Below are 18,099 nucleotides of genomic sequence, written 5' to 3'. Positions count from 1 at the left end.
ACCTTTTGGTCAGCAAGTTCATCAGCTCAGTGGTTTAATCCACTGAGCCACCAGAGGCCAATATATATCTATTCAAAGACAGAGAGAGTTACACTTAAAAATTGTACCTGTTCCGACTTACAAACAAATTCAACTTAAGAACAAACCTACAGAACCTATATTTTTTGTAACTTGGGGACTGCCTGTATCAGTAATCACCTTCATTAATAATGCTTTGCCTCATCTGGTGAAAGTTACTCTACTTTAACTACAGCTCTGGAGGTTTTCAAGCACAGCCTGGATGGACATCTGTGGGTAGTGCTTTCATTGTGTATTCCTTCATGGCAGGGGTTTGGGCTTGATGGCCTTTATAATCTCTTCTAACTCGATGATTCTAGAGACTTTCATGTGGGAATTAAGTGGCCGTGCTGGCTGGGGAACTCTGGGAACTGTAGACCAAAAGGTAACATTTCCAATTAATTTTCCTAGTTACAGAAATCAATGACTGGCTCAATACTAATTTGCCCAGTAGTCAGCCTGACTTCATCTGGATTCTGATGAGAATAATATACTATTTACTGCAAATATACTATGAGGATAATATACTATTTATTGCAAATTCACTTCTAGTCTCCAGCAAAATGGCTCAATTCATTTTCTTCCAAGTTTGTCTGCAGCAGCCAGACACTATGAGGAACTACAAAGAAGTCCACTATATGTACTTAAGAGGGGAAAGGAAAAAAAAAACAACTTTTCTTCTTGTCAATGCCAACGGTTAAACCACTGAACTGTTGAATCTGCTGACCGAAGGGTTGGCAGTTCGAAGTCATGGGTTGGGGTGAGCTCCCGCTGTTAGCCCTTGCTCCTGTCAACCTAACAGTTCGAAAACATACAAATGTGAGTAGAACAATAGGTATCACTTCAGTCAGAAGGTTATAAAGGTGCCCATGCAATCATGTTGGCAACATGGCCAGGAGGTGTCTAAGGACAACAGGCTCATTGGCTTGGAAATGGGACAAGAGCACCTCCCCAGAAAGTTGAGCACCGCCTCCAGAAAGCCGGAGATGAAAGGGGAAGCCTTTCCCTTTGTTCTGTGTATTTGCATGTCATTGTTATTCCACTGTATTAAAGGCATTGAATGTTTACCTCTTTGTGTATGCTGTAATCCACTCTGAGTACCCTCGAGGAGATAAAGCGGAATATAAACAAAGTGTCATTATTATTATTATAACTGGGAGGTGTGGTGCCTGTCCCCCAACCATCAAGGAAACATCCCAGAAAACACATCCTGCCAAGTCTTGCCTCTGCTTAAGCAGACAAGCTTCTCGACTTTCTCCCTACTCAAGAAGAGAGTTTTTCTCCTTCCTCCCAAAAAAGGAGATTTAAAAGGAAGAGCACATAATCCAACCACAGAGTAAGCGAATATTCATCTGTGTCAAAGCCTTACCTGATCAAGAAGCAGGAAAGCAGTTGAGCCTGTCCTGCCCAGCAGATAAGAGAGTGGGGCCAGGTCTGACTCCATTTGGAGTTTTGCACAGACCACGTACATGTTTGGGCTTGTACTAAAATAGCTACCAGACAAAGAGGAGAACTTCATTTAAAAGGGAAAATAGCAGCACTTTCCATGCAGTCACACAAATAAACAAAGGGCAGAGAAGCACGTTGGAAGGCTCCTTTTGGCATCAGACTCCAGACAACCTGGGCTGGGCTATTTCTGGCAAGATGTAAGGCAATAACAACAACCAATAAAACTACCAAGAGTCACTTGGCATGTTAAAGCCTTGACAAATTTGATCTGGAGTAAGATTTCATAGATACAGTATAGGAAAAATATTTTTTGGATTACAGTTCCCAGAGGCGTACTATAACTTCCCAGAATCCCACACTCCCAGTATGGAAATTATTGGATTTCAGACCTAGAGGGACTTCATGGCAAATAAAAATAGCTTTAAAAGTGCCACAGGGCTCTTGATTGATTTTGCCACAACAGACCAACAAGGCTACAGCCCTGGAAAAACTACAAACCAGATGACCCATAACTGAGAAATTAGGAAATAATAAGCCTTTTTCCCCACAAAGGGGAGGCAATTCGTAATGTAAATATCTGATATGCAGGATGTATTTTCATTCACTGGGCCAAATTTGACACAAATACCCGATACACCCAAATCTGAATACTGGTGTGATTGGGGGTGTGATTATTGATTTCATTATTTGGGAGTTGTAGTTGCTGGGATTTATAGTTCACCTACAATCAAAGAGCATTCTGAACTCCACCAACGATGGAATTGAACTTGGCACACAGAACTCCCACAACCAACAGAAAATACTGGAAGGGTCTGGTGGGCACTGACCTTGAGTTTTGGACTTGTAGTTCACCTACATCCAGAGAGAACTGTGGACTCAAACAATCAAGGATCTGGACCAAACTTGGCACAAATCCTCAATATGCCCAAATGTGAACAGTGGTAGGGTTTGGGGGAAATAGACCTTAACATTTGGGAGTTATAGTTGCTGCGATTTATAGTTCACCTATAATCAAAGAGCATTCTTAACCCCATCAACAATAGAACTGGGCCAAACTTCCCGCACAGAAGACCCATGATCAACAGAAAATACTGTGTTTTCTGATCGTCTTTGATGACTCCTCTGACATCCCCTCGTGATCCCACCAGTGATCCCAACCCACAAGTTGAGAAACGCTGCTCCAGAATGTTATATGTGACTGTTCTCATTTCATATCTGATGAGTTTGATTCTTAAGGTGCTTTCCCCCCAGAAGGGAGCAACAAAGTTCTCAGAGTGAGCAATATAGCTCCAGGACTGCACTTGAAAGACGGAAACCAAGGAAGCATGGGGCAATCAGCTGCTAACATGATAAAAGAATAAATCTGGTTATGGTGTCTGGATAATGATGAAGATGGTTTTTTGTTACCCGCCTCTCCTCACGGCTTGAATAAGCTGCTAAATATATTGGAAAATATTAGATGGGGATTTTATTCCCATTAGACACCCAAAGGGATTTATTTAAAAGGATCCCATAGCTAGTTTGTTTTTTCATATTGTTCATTTGCTTTTGGCAGGAAGGCATATGAGCTCACCCTCTCTCTGCTGATGAAGGTTTGCAAACTCATTTACTAAGGAACATCCAGAGATCTGCCAGAATAGGGAGTATGATCGCAAATCAAGGCCAGGGGGCTGTATGTACAATGAAAACATCCCAGATTCTGTTGCCAGAAAAATCAAATTATTCACACTAATAAGATTTGCCGTCTGTGAGTGTGTGTTTACATAAGTGCATAGACGACTGTGGTTTCTTTTGCTTGCCCAAGGACTCAGATGTCAGACGTTATTTCTTGATGTTGCATTACAGAGTGAAGCTTTCTAGAAACAGAATCTCTCCACAGAAAAGATTGGCTGTTTGGAAGCAAGTTGGGGGGGGGGGGGGTAGCTTGTTGGGAAACATTTAGCCAATCTAGGGATTTCAAAATATCCCTTTTCCAGTTAGAAAGAGAGTCTGAACACTCTTTGCCACACTCTTTGCCACACGGCTGTCAAAAAATAAACCTGTTCTACAAGGTCAGGTCCTGCAATCCTAGGACTTACAGACACAACAATGTTGAGAAATCTCCACCCTAGTTCCATTGATTTGGAGACTCTCAGCACAGTTTCTCTGGAAACTGTCCCCTTTCCCATGCGTTCTTTCAGTTCAGATAGCAAATTTGTTTCTCATGTTAAGCCTATGACATTTTCTATCACAGCTTTGTTTTACACCTCACGATTCAAACATCAGTTCTTATTTACTACACTTGCTCCAGCTGCCCCAATTACTGACTCTCCCTTAGTTTTCATGCCTCTTTCTTCGATGATATCTGTTACTTAGTTAGGAAATATGGCATTTTGGACTGAAGCTTCCAAAATCCACCATGCTGCCTGGGGGATTCTGGGAGTTGTACCCAAAAAGTAAATTTCCCTAGCTCTGCTCCACTTATCTTGCCATATACACACACCAATGGCTACTGCTCCTCACTCAAGATGTCCTTCTCGTAGACACAATGCAGAACACATGACTGTGCCCTTGTCATGCCAAGGCGTGATCCTAAAAGCTTGGCTATTTTGTATGTTGCTCAAAAGAGTAATGGCACTGAGACAGAGGCGGAGAGGCGTCCAGCTGTGGCTTCCTCCCCATGCAATTTTCAAATGTAGCAAAGAAAATTGCTAACCTCAAGTGTGGGAGGATGTCCTTTGTGCCAAGGTCATAAAATACTGACCAGGCTGCAAAAATTAGGTGCCAATTCAAATTCTTCCTTTCCTAACCAAGACTCAAAAAACAACCACTACCCAAGGACTTCGAAGGAACAATGCCAAACACACTTGTCCAGGCTGAAGGTGGACAAAAAATAGAGTTTTTGTAAACACAGAAAGGCCATCTTTCCCAGAATTCCCTGGGGCAAAGTACACAAAGAAAGAATACATCAAGTCCAGCACACAGAAGAGCAAGATTTCAGGCGCAGCACATCATACTGAGCAAGGTTTGAGATGCAAGAGGAAGAGGCCCTTGCGCATTGGACCCTCGTATCCCCTTCCTGCACATAAGGAAATAATTAGTTCCAGCCGGCAACGTAACCTAAGAGGCAGGCTCCAGTGACACAGCTGATATGTGGCTGAGCATGGCAGGGCACAGCATCTAACCATCGGATGGCTTTAATGCACGGAAATTCCATAGGAAGCAACAGAAACTGATTAACCAAGATCCCTTTAACAAGAAACAGAGCAGTGGCTGTCCCTGGGGCCATGCTCAGCCTTAGCCTTACCATATGGAGAGCACTTCTGCTCTTCTGCACGTAGATCGGCCACTCGGCAGCTTTTGCTGGGCATGAGGGAGGCAAAATAGGCCAAGGAGGATGCGAGCTGGGACAACTGATCAACTGTTTTCCACAGCGTACTTCCCACTCCTGCAATTCCTCTTCAATGACCAAGCGTCACTGCCAGTTCTGATATCACTCTATACTGAGCCATATGTCCAGTATGTCCCCATCAGGAAGTGTGGTCAATCCTGATTGCCATCTATTTAAATTTTGGGAGGAAACCACCATTAACCTGATACATTTACCGCACTGTTGTTTACAGTAACTCTACCACACACAAAGCCTAGCCAAGCAAAGAGGAATCAGAAAGGCAAGTGATGGGATTCTTGCAGCAAATGAAACCAAAATGAAATCACTCTCAACATCCAATACAGGGTGACAAACTGAAAATCTAAGCAACAATTGAATAAGTAACCAACAATTGAATAAGTAACCTTTGCGGTCAGCTCTTACATATGCCGTCCTGTTATTTTAATGAACCTTTGTTGGTTTAAAGAGAATGGCAGGATATTTTTAGCCTTCCAGTGTCAGAGAATAAATATAACTATCATACCTTACTATTAGCAAAGTAAACCAAGGCTGGATCTACAGTGCATATAATCCAGTTTAATGCAGTTAATCAGCATTCTTAAACTGGATTATATGGCAGTGCGGATCCATCCTAAGAATCCCAAGCCCTTGTTTAATGAAAGGGTGGCAACTGCAGAGGGGCAGGGACGTATCTCAGCCCAGCACCAACCCAACAGGCCACATCTGACACAACTTCCAGGTTAATCTGCTGATTTCCAAATACTTACTTTACCTACTTAGGCAATCCCTCGTAGCCTGAGGATGATGGTCCTCCAAGTCTGATGTCTTGGTGGTGGGTTCGTAGGTGACAGTGGAGCCTTATTCTTGATCCACATGTTCTCCCATAGTGAGGACATTGGTTTCCAAGTGGGAGGCGGTCCAGGTCAGGGTTAGCTTGACCCGCCTTCCTCTTGGCACATTTCTCCCTTTCGCCTTCCATTCGTGCTACTTTGAATTCCACAGCACTGCTGTTCACAGCTGACCTCCAGTAAGAGCACTCAAGAGTCAGGGCTTCCCAGTTCTCGGTGTCTATGCCACAGTTTTTAAGGTTGGCTTTAAGCCCATTTTTAAATCTCTTTTCCTGTCCACCATTGTTAAGTCTCCCATTATAGAGTTCGAAGTAGAGCAACTGCTTTGGGAGACGGTGATCGGGCATTCAGACAATGTGGCTGGTCCAGCAGAGTTGATGCCGTAGGAGCATGGCTTCAGTGCTGGTGATCTTTGCTTCTTCCATCAAGCTGACAATTGTCCACCTGTCTTCCCATGATTTCCAAATAATTGGGGAGGGGTTAGGTTTTCAATATGTGGATGTGTTACATTGGCTTTGACGCAACTAGGGTAGCAAAAATATTCCCATATTTAGCATATTTTGGTGGGACAAGGGGGCTTTAAGGTCCACAGAGTTAGGTATTATTTTTAATTTTTTCCAGGTGTTGAAGGGTCAGGAGGGATTCAGGGAGGGCCATTTGACCACCATATATACAGCACAAGCTGAACAGTCCCAAGCCCTAATCAAAAGTTGTTTCAGATATGAAATTGATGAACAAGGGATGCTATGTATTGGGAAGGCAGGGTCTAAAGAAAAGAAAAATCCCAGTTCTTCCTTCCCCATAATTTCTACTCCATGGCCTAAATTGTGAAAATATATTTAGGTTTACTCCCTCAGTAATGCAGGGAGTAACACCTTGTAGTTGAGCTTTAAGGTGAATCAGGCCACACCGGTTCACCTACACTAACTGGCAGCATCTCATTACAGTTTTAGACAAAGTTTGAAAAGTTATTTTTAAAATGAATAACAAGCTGAAGCCATTCATACATGAAGAGTGCTTTTTAACTGCTTATTAACATTTTAATTGTACGTTTTAGACTTAGGACCTCATCAGACGCAAGTCCTCCCCTGTTTCCACACACTTCTAAGACATTTCAGGGATGAATTGCCATGGACTCCTTCACACGAGGTAAAACTACTTCCTGTTGTTATCCATTGTGTTTCATTCCTGAAATGTGGTAGATGTGTAGCAAAATGGGCATGAGGGGGAGGGGGACAGGAGACAGGGAAAAATCATCTTCTGAGATCCAGATGAACCTGAAAACAGGGGAAAGCAGGGAAAAACACGTGGAATAGAACCTGTCAGATTAGCCCATGTTGTTTCGGTTCAGTGACATGGAGCAATGGGTATTTCTGTTGGTTATCTTTTGGCGGGTAGCAAGGATCCAATTCTTGCCCCATGTCATTCTGTATGAGCCTGGGGAATATATGCATATGATGGAATTTCTAAAATGGAACAATATATTTTTAAACTGAATGCTATGATATACTGTGATAAGAAGCTGATTCCCCCATTTTCCAAAGCTCATCTTATGAGGTCCTCAGTACCATTAATAACTTGGTTCTATTTTAATGTTTTGTATCTGCTGAATCTGTTTTCAAGTCACCATGAACCTCAGTTTGGGGAAAAGATACAGTATAAGATACACTTTTGAAACAAAAGTGATAGTGTTAGGTATCTTCAGTTTTGTTGTGTTTGTTTTTTCATGTCAAGAGTGACTTGAGAAACTGCAAGTTGCTTCTGGTGTGAGAGAATTGGCCTTCTGCAAGGATGTTGCCCAGTGGATGCCCAGATGTTTTACCATCCTGTGGGAGGCTTCTCTCATGTCCCCGCATCATGGGGAGCTGGAGCTGACAGAGGGAGCTCACCCATCCTCTCCCCAGATTCGAACCTCCAACCTGTCGGTCTTCAGTCCTGCTGGCACAAGGGTTTCACCCATTGTGCCAATGGGAGCTCCATATCTCAGGATCATCCTCCCACAGCTGAGTTGTGGATATCTTCAGCATATCAATATATAGAATAATAGAATCATAAAGTTGGAAGAGACTTCGTGGGCCATCCAGTCCAACCCCCTGCCAAGAAGCAGGAAAATTGCATTCAAAGCACCCCTGACAGATGGCCATCCAACCTCTGTTTAAAAGCCTCCAAAAAAGGAGCCTCTACCACACTCTGGGGCAGAGAGTTCCACTGCTGAACAACTCTCAGAGTCAGGAAGTTCTTACTAATGTTCAGATGGAATCTCCTTTCTTGTAGTTTGAAGCCACTGTTCTGCATCCCAGTCTCCAGGGCAGCAGAAAACAAGCTTGCTCCCTCCTCCCTATGACTTCCTCTCACATATTTATACATGGCTATCATGTCACCGCTCAGCCTTCTCTTTTTCAAGCTAAACTTTCCCAGCTCTTGAAGCCGCTCTGCATAGGGCTTGTTCTCCAGACCCTTGATCATTTTAGACACCCTCCTCTGGACACATGTGATATCATTATATTCCTCTTTCAAAAACCTACTTCCTAAATTCAGATTTCAGATATAGGTGGGGGGATTTTTCCCTTTCCTAAGTAGAGATACCTTAAATTGAACCTTGGACCTCTTCCATGCAAAGTGTGTATCTGCCTTTGCTTCTGAGCAATGATACATCCCTTTGTTCATCCCCCCTCTAAAAGTGCATCCAAGGTAAGATTTATTTTCTTTTATTATCCAAATAATCTGCTAATAGATAACATGAAAGGAGCTATTGCCTAAGGATGTGTACTGTGTGGTTTTCAGAGCTTTGGTCTTTGGCTATTTTGTGGAGAAGTACCTCATTAGCCAATGAAGTATAATGGTTTAAGTGTTGAGCTAAGGAAGACTCTGGGAGGATAGGGTTCAAATCCCCCCTCAGGCATGGAAACCCATTGCGTGACCATGGCCAAATTATACTCTTTCAGCCTCAGAGGAGGGCAATAAATAATCTCATCAGAATAAATCTTGCCAAAAACATTCTAGGATAGATTATCCATATGATGAAATCAGACACATAATAACAACAACCTCAATTGTGAGTACAAACCTTTCAACTTTTGTGATTTTGATTGGACACCACTGGCCGAGTGTACAACTGAAAGAGCAATAGACCGTAGATGGTTTCACTCATTTCTCTTAAGTATGTCTTTCATCAGAAGCCAAATTTGCCTTCATCTCAATGTCAAGGTCTCCCCAACCTTGTTTTGATGTCTGTTCTTCCAGCACACTACATTTTCTTGTGTGAATAAACTTGTTCAGCTCCCTAAATTCAGTGTGTTCTTTTAAGTTTACAGCTCTTGCTGTCTGTTTTAGCCTATATGAAAATGACAGTATAGGTGGGAAATTGAAAAGGAGGGCTGCAGGCATACGTGATCTTAGTCGGAAATGAGATTCAAACAAACTCGGGTCTGAGTGCTTAAACTCAAAAATGGGCTGTAAATGAAATGCAACACAACATACCTGTTTCAATGTATCTTACATTTCAGTCTAATGCATGCCGATATTAAAACAGAACTAGGGAAACCATGAGTTTTCCAGGCTGTATGGCCATGTTCCAGAAGCATTATCTCCTGACGTTTCACCCACATCTGTGGCAGGCATCCTTAGAGGTTGTGAGACCTCACAACCTCTGAGGATGCCTGCCATAGATGTGGGTGAAACGTCAGGAGGGAATGCTTCTGGGACATAGCCATACAGCCCGGAAAACTCACAGCAACCCAGTGATTCCAGCCATGAAAGCCTTCAACAAGACATTGAACTTAGGAAAGTTAGTACAGTATTTAAAATTGCAACTTTTCCAAACTCTGTTCAAGAACAAATCCTATATTATGAGCTAAAACCTTATGTGCACTTACTTTGGAGTAAATCTCTCTGACTTCTATATAACTATGGACTGCAAAACACACAAAAGCTGGATTCCTACATTAGACTCATTCAACTACACTAGACTCATTCAATTGGTTTTGGGATGTGATGTGAGTCCTGCTTTAGTTAGGACTAATAGAGGATTTAGGCTCAGGATTCCAACTTCATCTAAAAGAATCTTGAAATTTTGGCTCACATGAGCAAATAGACTCTATTCAGTCTTTTTCGTCACCTCCTAATTCTAGAGACAAGACCAGTCCCAGTTTATTATTCGCCCCCTGAGAAATATAATTCCAGAAACTTATGAGGGGTGGGAATAATACAGGCCTGCAGATGCTGTTGGATGGTAAAGCCAATAATGAGAAATTCTGGAAACCATAGTTCACCAAAATCTGTAAGCCTGAATGATTTCCACCCTTCTTTACAACCTCTATTTAATATTAGAGGACAAGCTCATGTTAAAAAGTAAGATTTCATCAAGACATACATTTCACATCTTTTTCATTTTTGCCATAAAATTAAGCTCCAGCTCTTCATGCGGGGACATGAGAGAAGCCTCCCACAAGGATAATAAAAACATCAAATCATCCAGGTGTCCCCTGGGCAACATCCTTGCAGACGCCAATTCTCTCATACCAGAAGCAACTTGCTCCTGACACGACAAAAAAAAATATAATATAGTGAAAGATTAAAACCCAAGTAAATGTCCAAAAATATCAAAATTAAAAACAATCACGTCAACATACACTTACTACAAATAAATGTTTTCAAAGGGATAGCAGAAGAAAAGTCCCAGAACTTACATTGGGATTAAGGCTGAGCAGATTCACAATACAGTGAATCTTCACTGTCATCAAACTTCTTGTCATCACAATCCAAAACCTCCAACTTCTGTAATAGAGTGTCTGTGAGCATCGTCCAAGTGCCTTCCCCTTGGATGGAATAACTACAACTACAGTTTTGGGTCTATGGAAAAAGTTTTCAGTACAGAAGATGCAACATTCCAAACCTGGAACCGCTAATTTTAGCAACAGAGCACTTAATGTCAAACAGCAAAAAAGCAACTGAAGACATCAATTAATAATAATTTCTTAGCCACAGCTGAGGACGCTTCACATGCTTTCCCAATCATGTGCCACTTCCATCCCTGCAGTTTTCTCTCCCTCAGCTACAGTATATGCATATGCATATGTATGATCAAGGCAAGTACATGAGCAAAGTCAACCATATGGGCCATTTTCATCTCACCCTCATCTCAATGGGAGTAAGAATGCAAGTCAAGTAGAAAAAACTCATATGATCCACACTAGAACCAAAAAACCAGATCAGACCACTGACTTAACTTCTTCAGCATTCTGTTTACATAGCAGTCCACCATAGAGCTACAGGAGGTCTGATTGGCCCTGCTCATAAGATTTCAATATTCCCACATGCACAACCATCATAGAAGATAGACAGCATGACAAATAAGCAATTTTCATAAGGCTGGGTTAATACATGAGAGGGAGCTGCATCAGATGCTGCTTGGTAGAACTGACAAATTAAGGAATCTCTACCATAAATGCAACCACTTCCTAAGATGATCCAGCTTTAGCTGATCTCAAGACATTTGAAAGTAGCACAAGAGAAGTCTTGCATATACTAATAAATCACAGCACTTGGCCCTTCCACACAGCCCTAAGATAAAGGTTTTCCCCTGACATTAAGTCCAGTCATGTCTGACTCTGGGGGTTGGTGCTCATCTCCATTTCCAAGGTCTTATGGCCAGCATGACTGCATGGAGCACCATTACCTTCCCACCGGAGCAATACCTATTGACCTACTCACATTTGCATGTTTTCAAACTGCTAGGTTGGCAGAAGCTGGGGCTAACAGTGGGAGCTCATGCCGCTCCCTGGATTCAAACCTGCAACCTTTTGATCAGCAAGTTCAGCAGCTTAATGCTTTAACCAACTGCACCACCAGGGGCTCCACACAGCCAGAATATCAAAGCAGAAAATCCCACAATATCTGCTTTGAACTCAGATAATGTGGGATTTTCTGCCTTGATATTCTGGGATATAGGGCTGTGTGGAAGTGCCCCCAATTACTACTCAGGGCAAAAACACGCAGCAAAGAGAGGCCCAAGGCTGCCCATATCTACAAACATTCTGCATACAGATTAACATTCATTTCCCTGAGTTTATCACTAATGCTTTCAACTGCCTTGAAATGGAACCGCAAGCCCATGACTGGAAGGTCATAGGGTTGGCTGGGCATTTTTCTCTTAGCCCCTCTGTGGCCTCCACAAGAAAAGAGGCTTTTGTAACTTGCTAACTAATTAACTCCTCCTCTGGAAAGTCAGAACTGCTATCCCAAGGCCTTTCCCCCCCGAAAAGATACAACTGTCACATTATTCTTCAAGCTAAGTGGGGAAACTAAGCCATCCATTTCAGCAGCTAAAGAGGAACCGAAATTAAAGGAGAAGCCTTGGGACTGGTATGAATAGCAAACAAGTTCCAGAGGTTTGGGTCAGTAATGAGGATGGAGGCAAGATGTATGCAGCAGGATGCTATTCAAAAATGTATACTATGCTATACCAAGGTTTTATTTTGTAAAATAACATACTTTTCTTCCTCTATGACTTCCAAGTCAACAAGAGGGTAACATTGTTAATCTGTTGTTGTAAAAACAAGTCAGAATCTTTTGACACTGTGACATCTGGGCGGTTTTATGTTGCCTAAGCTTTCATTAACTGCAGCCTCCTTCATCAGATGCTTGAAGTATAGCTTCTGTTGGCAGATAGTTGTCTATATCAAGGGAGGAATTGGTGTTTAATGACGTAAGGACACCCTAAGACAGATAAACAGATTGGCACATGTTTGGTGAGAAAAACTCTTTGTCCAAAAGATAGAGAGTTTAACCAGCCTAGATAAAACCTATGAATGAAGGACTTAAGTCAGCAGAAGAGAGCAGAAATGCAAAAAAAAAAAAAATCCACGCTGTTGTTACATCTCAAATAGACTACTGCAATGCACTCTATGTGGGATTGCCTTTGAAGACTGTTTGGAAGCTTCAAGTAGTCCAATGGATGGCAACCAGATTCCTCAGTGGTGCAGCATACAGGGACATACAACCCTCCCCCCCCCACCCCCCAGTTACATCAGCTCCACTAGTTGCCACTAGTCTGCTACCGAGCACAATTCAAAGGGCTGGCTTTAGACTATAAAGCCCTAAATGGTCGGAACGTACCTCCCTCTATGACAGTGTTTCTCAACCTGGGGGTCAGGACCTCTTGCGGGGGGGGAGGGGGGGGGTCACAAGGGATCACGAAAGACTATCAGAAAATTCAGTATTTTCTGTTGGTCCTGGGGGTTCTGTGTGGGAAGTTTGGCCCAATGCTATCGTTGGTGGAGTTCAGAATGCTCTTTGATTGTAGGTGAACTATAAATCCCAGCAACTACAACTCCAAAATGTCAAGGTTTATTTTCTCCAAACTCCACCACTGTTCATATTTGGGCATATTGAGGATTTGTGCCAAGTTTGGTCCAGATCCATCATTGTTTGGACCCACAGTGTTCTCTAGATGTAGGTGAACTACAACTCCAAAACTCAAGGTCAATGCCCACCAAAACTTTCCAGTATTTTCTCTTGGTCATGGGAGTTGTGTGTGCCAAATTTTGTACAGTTCCATCATTGGCGGAATTCAGATTGTATGTTGACGATAAATCCTAGCAATTATAACTCCCAAATGACAAATTCAACCCCCACCAATCCCACAAGTATTCAAATTTGGGCATATAAGGTATTTGTGCCAAATTTGATCCAATGAATGAAAATATATCCTGCATATCAGATATTTACATTATGATACATAACAGTAGCAAAATTACGGTTATGAAGTAGAAACGAAAATAATGTTAGGGGTCACCACAACATGGGGAACTGTATGAAGGGTTCCTGGCATTAGGATGGTTGAGAACCACTGCTCTATGAACTACCATGGAGGTTAAGATCTTCTGGGGAGGCCCTTCTGGTCCTACCTACTTCACAGACATGATTGGTGGGGATGAGAGACAGGGCCTTCTCAGTGGTGGCCCATCAATTATGGAACTCCCTCCCCAACAAAATTAGATCAGCTCCCTCCCTCCTGACCTATAGAAAGAAATCAAAAACTTGGCTATGGGACCAAGCCTTCGGATAGTAACTCAGTGCAATAAGAGGATACGAAATAATTTCAACATGATTGAAATGGATCCTGGACTATGACTTTGGATTTGTGTGGTGTTAATAATTCATTTTAATGCATAGATTTTTTTCTTAACTTTTATAGTTTAAATATATAGCCTTATTGTTCTTATATGTTTGTTTATATGGCACTGAATTGTTGCCAATCTGTAAGCCGCTCTGAGTCTCCTTCGGGGTGAGAGAGGGCAGGGTATAAATAAAGTAAATACATAAATAAATAAACAATTACAAGCAGATAATATAAAACAGTGGTATAAAACATATTAAAGTTGGATGATAATGCATAATGTCCTTGCACAGTTGAGCTAATTACCTTACATAGTGAGGAAAAAGACTTTATTCAATCCACAAGAGACACAGTTCAACACAACATTGCCAAGAAGTGTGTTGGTGAGTACCATCCTGGACTGTTGTCATTTAAATGTATATGATTACTTTGTTTGATTAGTTTTACATTCTCCAGAATAACCATAGACTATCAGTCCAGTGACAAATACAAATTTGAGAAGAGCAAAGAAAAAAATCAAAATAACAAAATAATGAGAAAGGAAAGATGTGGGGGGAGGAAAAGGGTGCCCTCCACCTACAAGTGAAGTCATGCTCTATTTCAAACAAATCTGCTAGGCTTTGATCTAATCAGAAAGTGCCTGATACCTATCAGACCTACTCTTAAAGTCAACTAGTTTGCATTGCATGTGAACAGAGAGCTATCTAAAGTTAAACAAAGAACAGCACCCCCAAGGCACCTCATAGCAACCCAATGGTTCCAGCCATGAAAGCCTTCAACAACAGACCTCCATTCAGTTTACAACTCATATCTTTCCCTCAAAAGCCCTATAAACTTCTTCCTCACACAACTTACCTGCCTCAAGTTTTGAAAGTGAAGTAAATTCCCCGGATACCACCTTTCTCCTGAAATACCAAAAATACTAAAGTTTAAAAACTAAAATTATACAATAGGGTGTTTGGCATATGCTTTACACAATAAATCAGGATTGCAGGTACGTAATGACAGAAGTTCCCATAGCAAACTAATAAACTCCAGAGCTGCTGCTAATTCCTTATCCAAAAGCAAAAAGAAGACGATGTACTCAATATGGTCTAAGAACTGAATACAGAGAGCCATACTTTGTTAATAACAGTCAGTACTTTGACGCTTCAACCTCCACATTAGCCATTAAAACAGTTCTTTCTTGTTCACTTTCCTGTTCAAATTTAGCAATGCTTCACTTTACCCCCCTATTTTATTTGCACTTAGACATTCAGCTGCTTCAAAATGGTGTTCCCCGCCCAAAAAGCCAGCTCTGAGATCCAAATTTCAAACACAAGCACAGCCAGAGTTTGTTTGCTTGTTTTCTCTCCCCTGAAATTTGTTGTAGGATGATCAGGAGAGGGAGGGACGGCTTTAGGCAGCACTGCATCTCAAATTGTGCCAAAGAATATTGAACGGCAACACCAACAACTCTGCCTTGCATCCTGTATACAGTACATTTTGGCATGCAGAGAGGGAGGGGAAGAGAAGAAAGAGATACATACCAAAAATGCAACCTCAGTCAACAGCTGCCAGACTTCTGGACCAGAAGAGAAACCCCTGGAGAAGCTTCTCGGTGCAGGAAAATGGCAGAGGAGGCTGGCCACCACATCTTGCAAGAGTCAAACCACTTGTGATTGAAAGTTGACTCCTGCTGCTTGCCCTCTTTGCTAACATTACCAACTCTCCTCCAAAACCAGAGAAAGGCTGGAGGAATTGGCCCACGTCACAGCCAAACATTCCTCCCCAGCTAATCACAGGCCAGGCGGGGAGGAGCGGCTGTCGCTTCACATTTCTTCCCTGCTAACCACTGGGTTTGTGTGTGCGTGTTCCCACATGTGCGGTGCACATCACGTTCTCATTGGTTTCCTCGCCCGCTTCAAGACATAACCCAGAGAGAGACACTCCAAGTCCAGGCACATGAGCCACCAAACTTAGGATCCAGGCTAGAAGGCAGCTATCTGTAAAGATTTGCTTCTTTCCTGCACCTGGCACAGAAGAGTGCGCAAAACCTCTTGGATGTGGGCCAAAGGAAAGCCCTGGGGATTTTCTTCCTCCTACTCTCTGGCTGGCATACAAAACAAACTAAGCAGGAGCCCCATAGTCTTCTCTACTCTTGCCCACCTCAGTCCCCCCTGCTTTAAAAGTCCAAGCATCACATTACAGACCCTTTCGTGCTCCAAACACAAAGCAGAGCCAGATCATTCCCTAGCACTCAATGAACTACTCCCTGAGCAGCTGCTGTCGGCAGGAAATCTTCCACTGACTGCCACACAGCTGAAAGACCGAGCTCTGAAGAACAGCCTGAACAGCCTCGAAAAAGCCTGCTAGCATGTATTTGTCAACAAATGTTGACCCAATTAAAAATGGCCATCTTACTCCTTACTTTCTCACAGGCTTTTGAAGCAGATAAGACCGGTCTGGGAAGAAAACATTCATCCTAAGACTTTCTGTCCTCTGTCAAATTCTTTGACTCTTGGGTTGTATGTATGTATGGTCATGTTCCAGAAGCATTCTCTCCTGACATTTTGCCTGCATCTATGGCAGGCATTCTCAGAGGTCTGCTGGACACTAGGAAAATCGAGTTTTTATATGTGTGTGGAATGTTTATATATCTGTGGAATGTCTACATAGGGACCACCAAACGCAGCATTGCCCAAACAGGAATCAAGGAACATGAAAGGCACTGCAGACTACTTCAACTAGAGAAGTCAGCCATAGCAGAGCACCTGATGAACCAACCTGGACACAGCATATTATTTGAGAACAGAGAATTCTGGGCCACTCTAACAACCACCATGTCAGACTACACAGAGAAGCAATGGAAATCCACAAGCATGTGGGCAATTTCAACAGAAAGGAGGAAACCATGAAAATGAACAAAATCTGGTATTTAAAAACTCTAAAATCATAACAGTAAATAAAGAACAATACTCAAACACAGGGGAATTCCAGACAAGAAAATCTGGGTCAACTAATCACCTCCCAACAAAAGATTCCCCCAAGCAGTAGGAAGCCAAACCTTGAAACTGCTAGGCCATTAAATGCTAATCAAGGTGACCAATTGAAACATTCACATTCACTACCTCAAACAGGCAACAGTTCTTTCTCCCACCCTGGACATTCCACAAATATATAGATCCCATTTTCCTAGTTTCCAACAGACCTCACAACCTCTGAGGATGCCTGAGATACATGCAGGTGAAACGTCAGGAGAGAATATTTCTGGAACATGGCCATACAGCCTGGAAAACATAACAACCCAGTGATTCCAGCCATGAAAGCCTTCAACAATTCTTTGAATCTTGTCATCATTATAAAAGTGAGGTTTTTCCAAGGAACAAGTGAGAAAAGGCATAGGCAAACTTGGGCCCTCCGGCAGCTGAGGGGGGAAAGGGCCCCAAGGCTGTTAGGAATTGTGGGAGTTGAAATCCAAAACACCTGGAGGGCCCAAATTTGCCCATGCCTGATCTACACTGTAGAATATTGCAGTTTGACACCACCTAGAGAAACATGAAAGTTGTAGTTTTACAAAGTCTTTTACCTTTTCTGCCAAAAAGTGTGGGTTCCTCACCAAACTACAAATCCCAGGACTCCATAGCACTGAGCCATAAGGAGTTAAAGTAGTGTCAAACTGCAACAATTCTACATCACTGATGCACTCTCAGACTAGAATCCCCATCTTCACCCATGAGGACCATGTATTTTTTCCAATTGTAATTTTAAGAGTAATTTGTTGTTTTGTGCCTTCAAATAATTTCTGATAAGGCCTGATTAGAGGGGGGATGCCATTGCTTTCCTCTGGGGCTGAGAGAGTGTGACTTGCCACTTTCAATCTTTCAGGGATTTGTAGTTTCAGAGGTATGAGAAGCATACCTCTGAAACTACAAATCCTTGCTTTCTGCTCTAAATCTGCAAACCAAAGTACTCTTGCTTGGAAGGAAGGAAGCACCATTGAAACTAATGAGACAATGAATAAACATGTGTTGGTTGAATGTGCTGTGAAAATGATCCTGATTGCAATGGCATTCATTCTAGCTCCACCTTGCTGATGGGAAAAGTGAGGTTCAAAGCCATAATAGGTTCCACAGAATAAGAAACGAAATGCAAATTCAAACCAAATTCAGTCCTAAGCTGGGGCATGCCCAAGAGATACAGCTTGCAACAACACTCAGAAATAAACCATGCAAACCGCAAAGACTATACTCCCCTAACCAGTTGAGCAGGAGCGT

General features: G+C 42.4%; 1 protein-coding gene across 1 annotated transcript in view; it reads right to left on the bottom strand.

The window, feature by feature from the left end:
* Positions 1 to 15,808, bottom strand: part of LZTS2 (leucine zipper tumor suppressor 2) — an 88,338-nt gene extending 72,530 nt beyond the window's left edge. The window contains exons 1-2 of the mRNA XM_060768278.2: positions 15,373 to 15,808; positions 14,699 to 14,748 (exon numbers count right to left, since the gene is read on the bottom strand). The gene's annotated coding sequence lies outside the window, so the exon portion shown is untranslated. The remainder of the gene's footprint in view (positions 1 to 14,698; positions 14,749 to 15,372) is intronic.
* Between the last annotated feature and the right edge of the window lie 2,291 nt (positions 15,809 to 18,099).

The sequence above is a fragment of the Anolis sagrei genome, chromosome 3, assembly GCF_037176765.1.
Source record: "Anolis sagrei isolate rAnoSag1 chromosome 3, rAnoSag1.mat, whole genome shotgun sequence".
In the NCBI taxonomy this organism is placed as follows: Eukaryota; Metazoa; Chordata; class Lepidosauria; order Squamata; family Dactyloidae; genus Anolis; species Anolis sagrei.
This window is presented reverse-complemented; position numbering and strand designations above follow the sequence as displayed.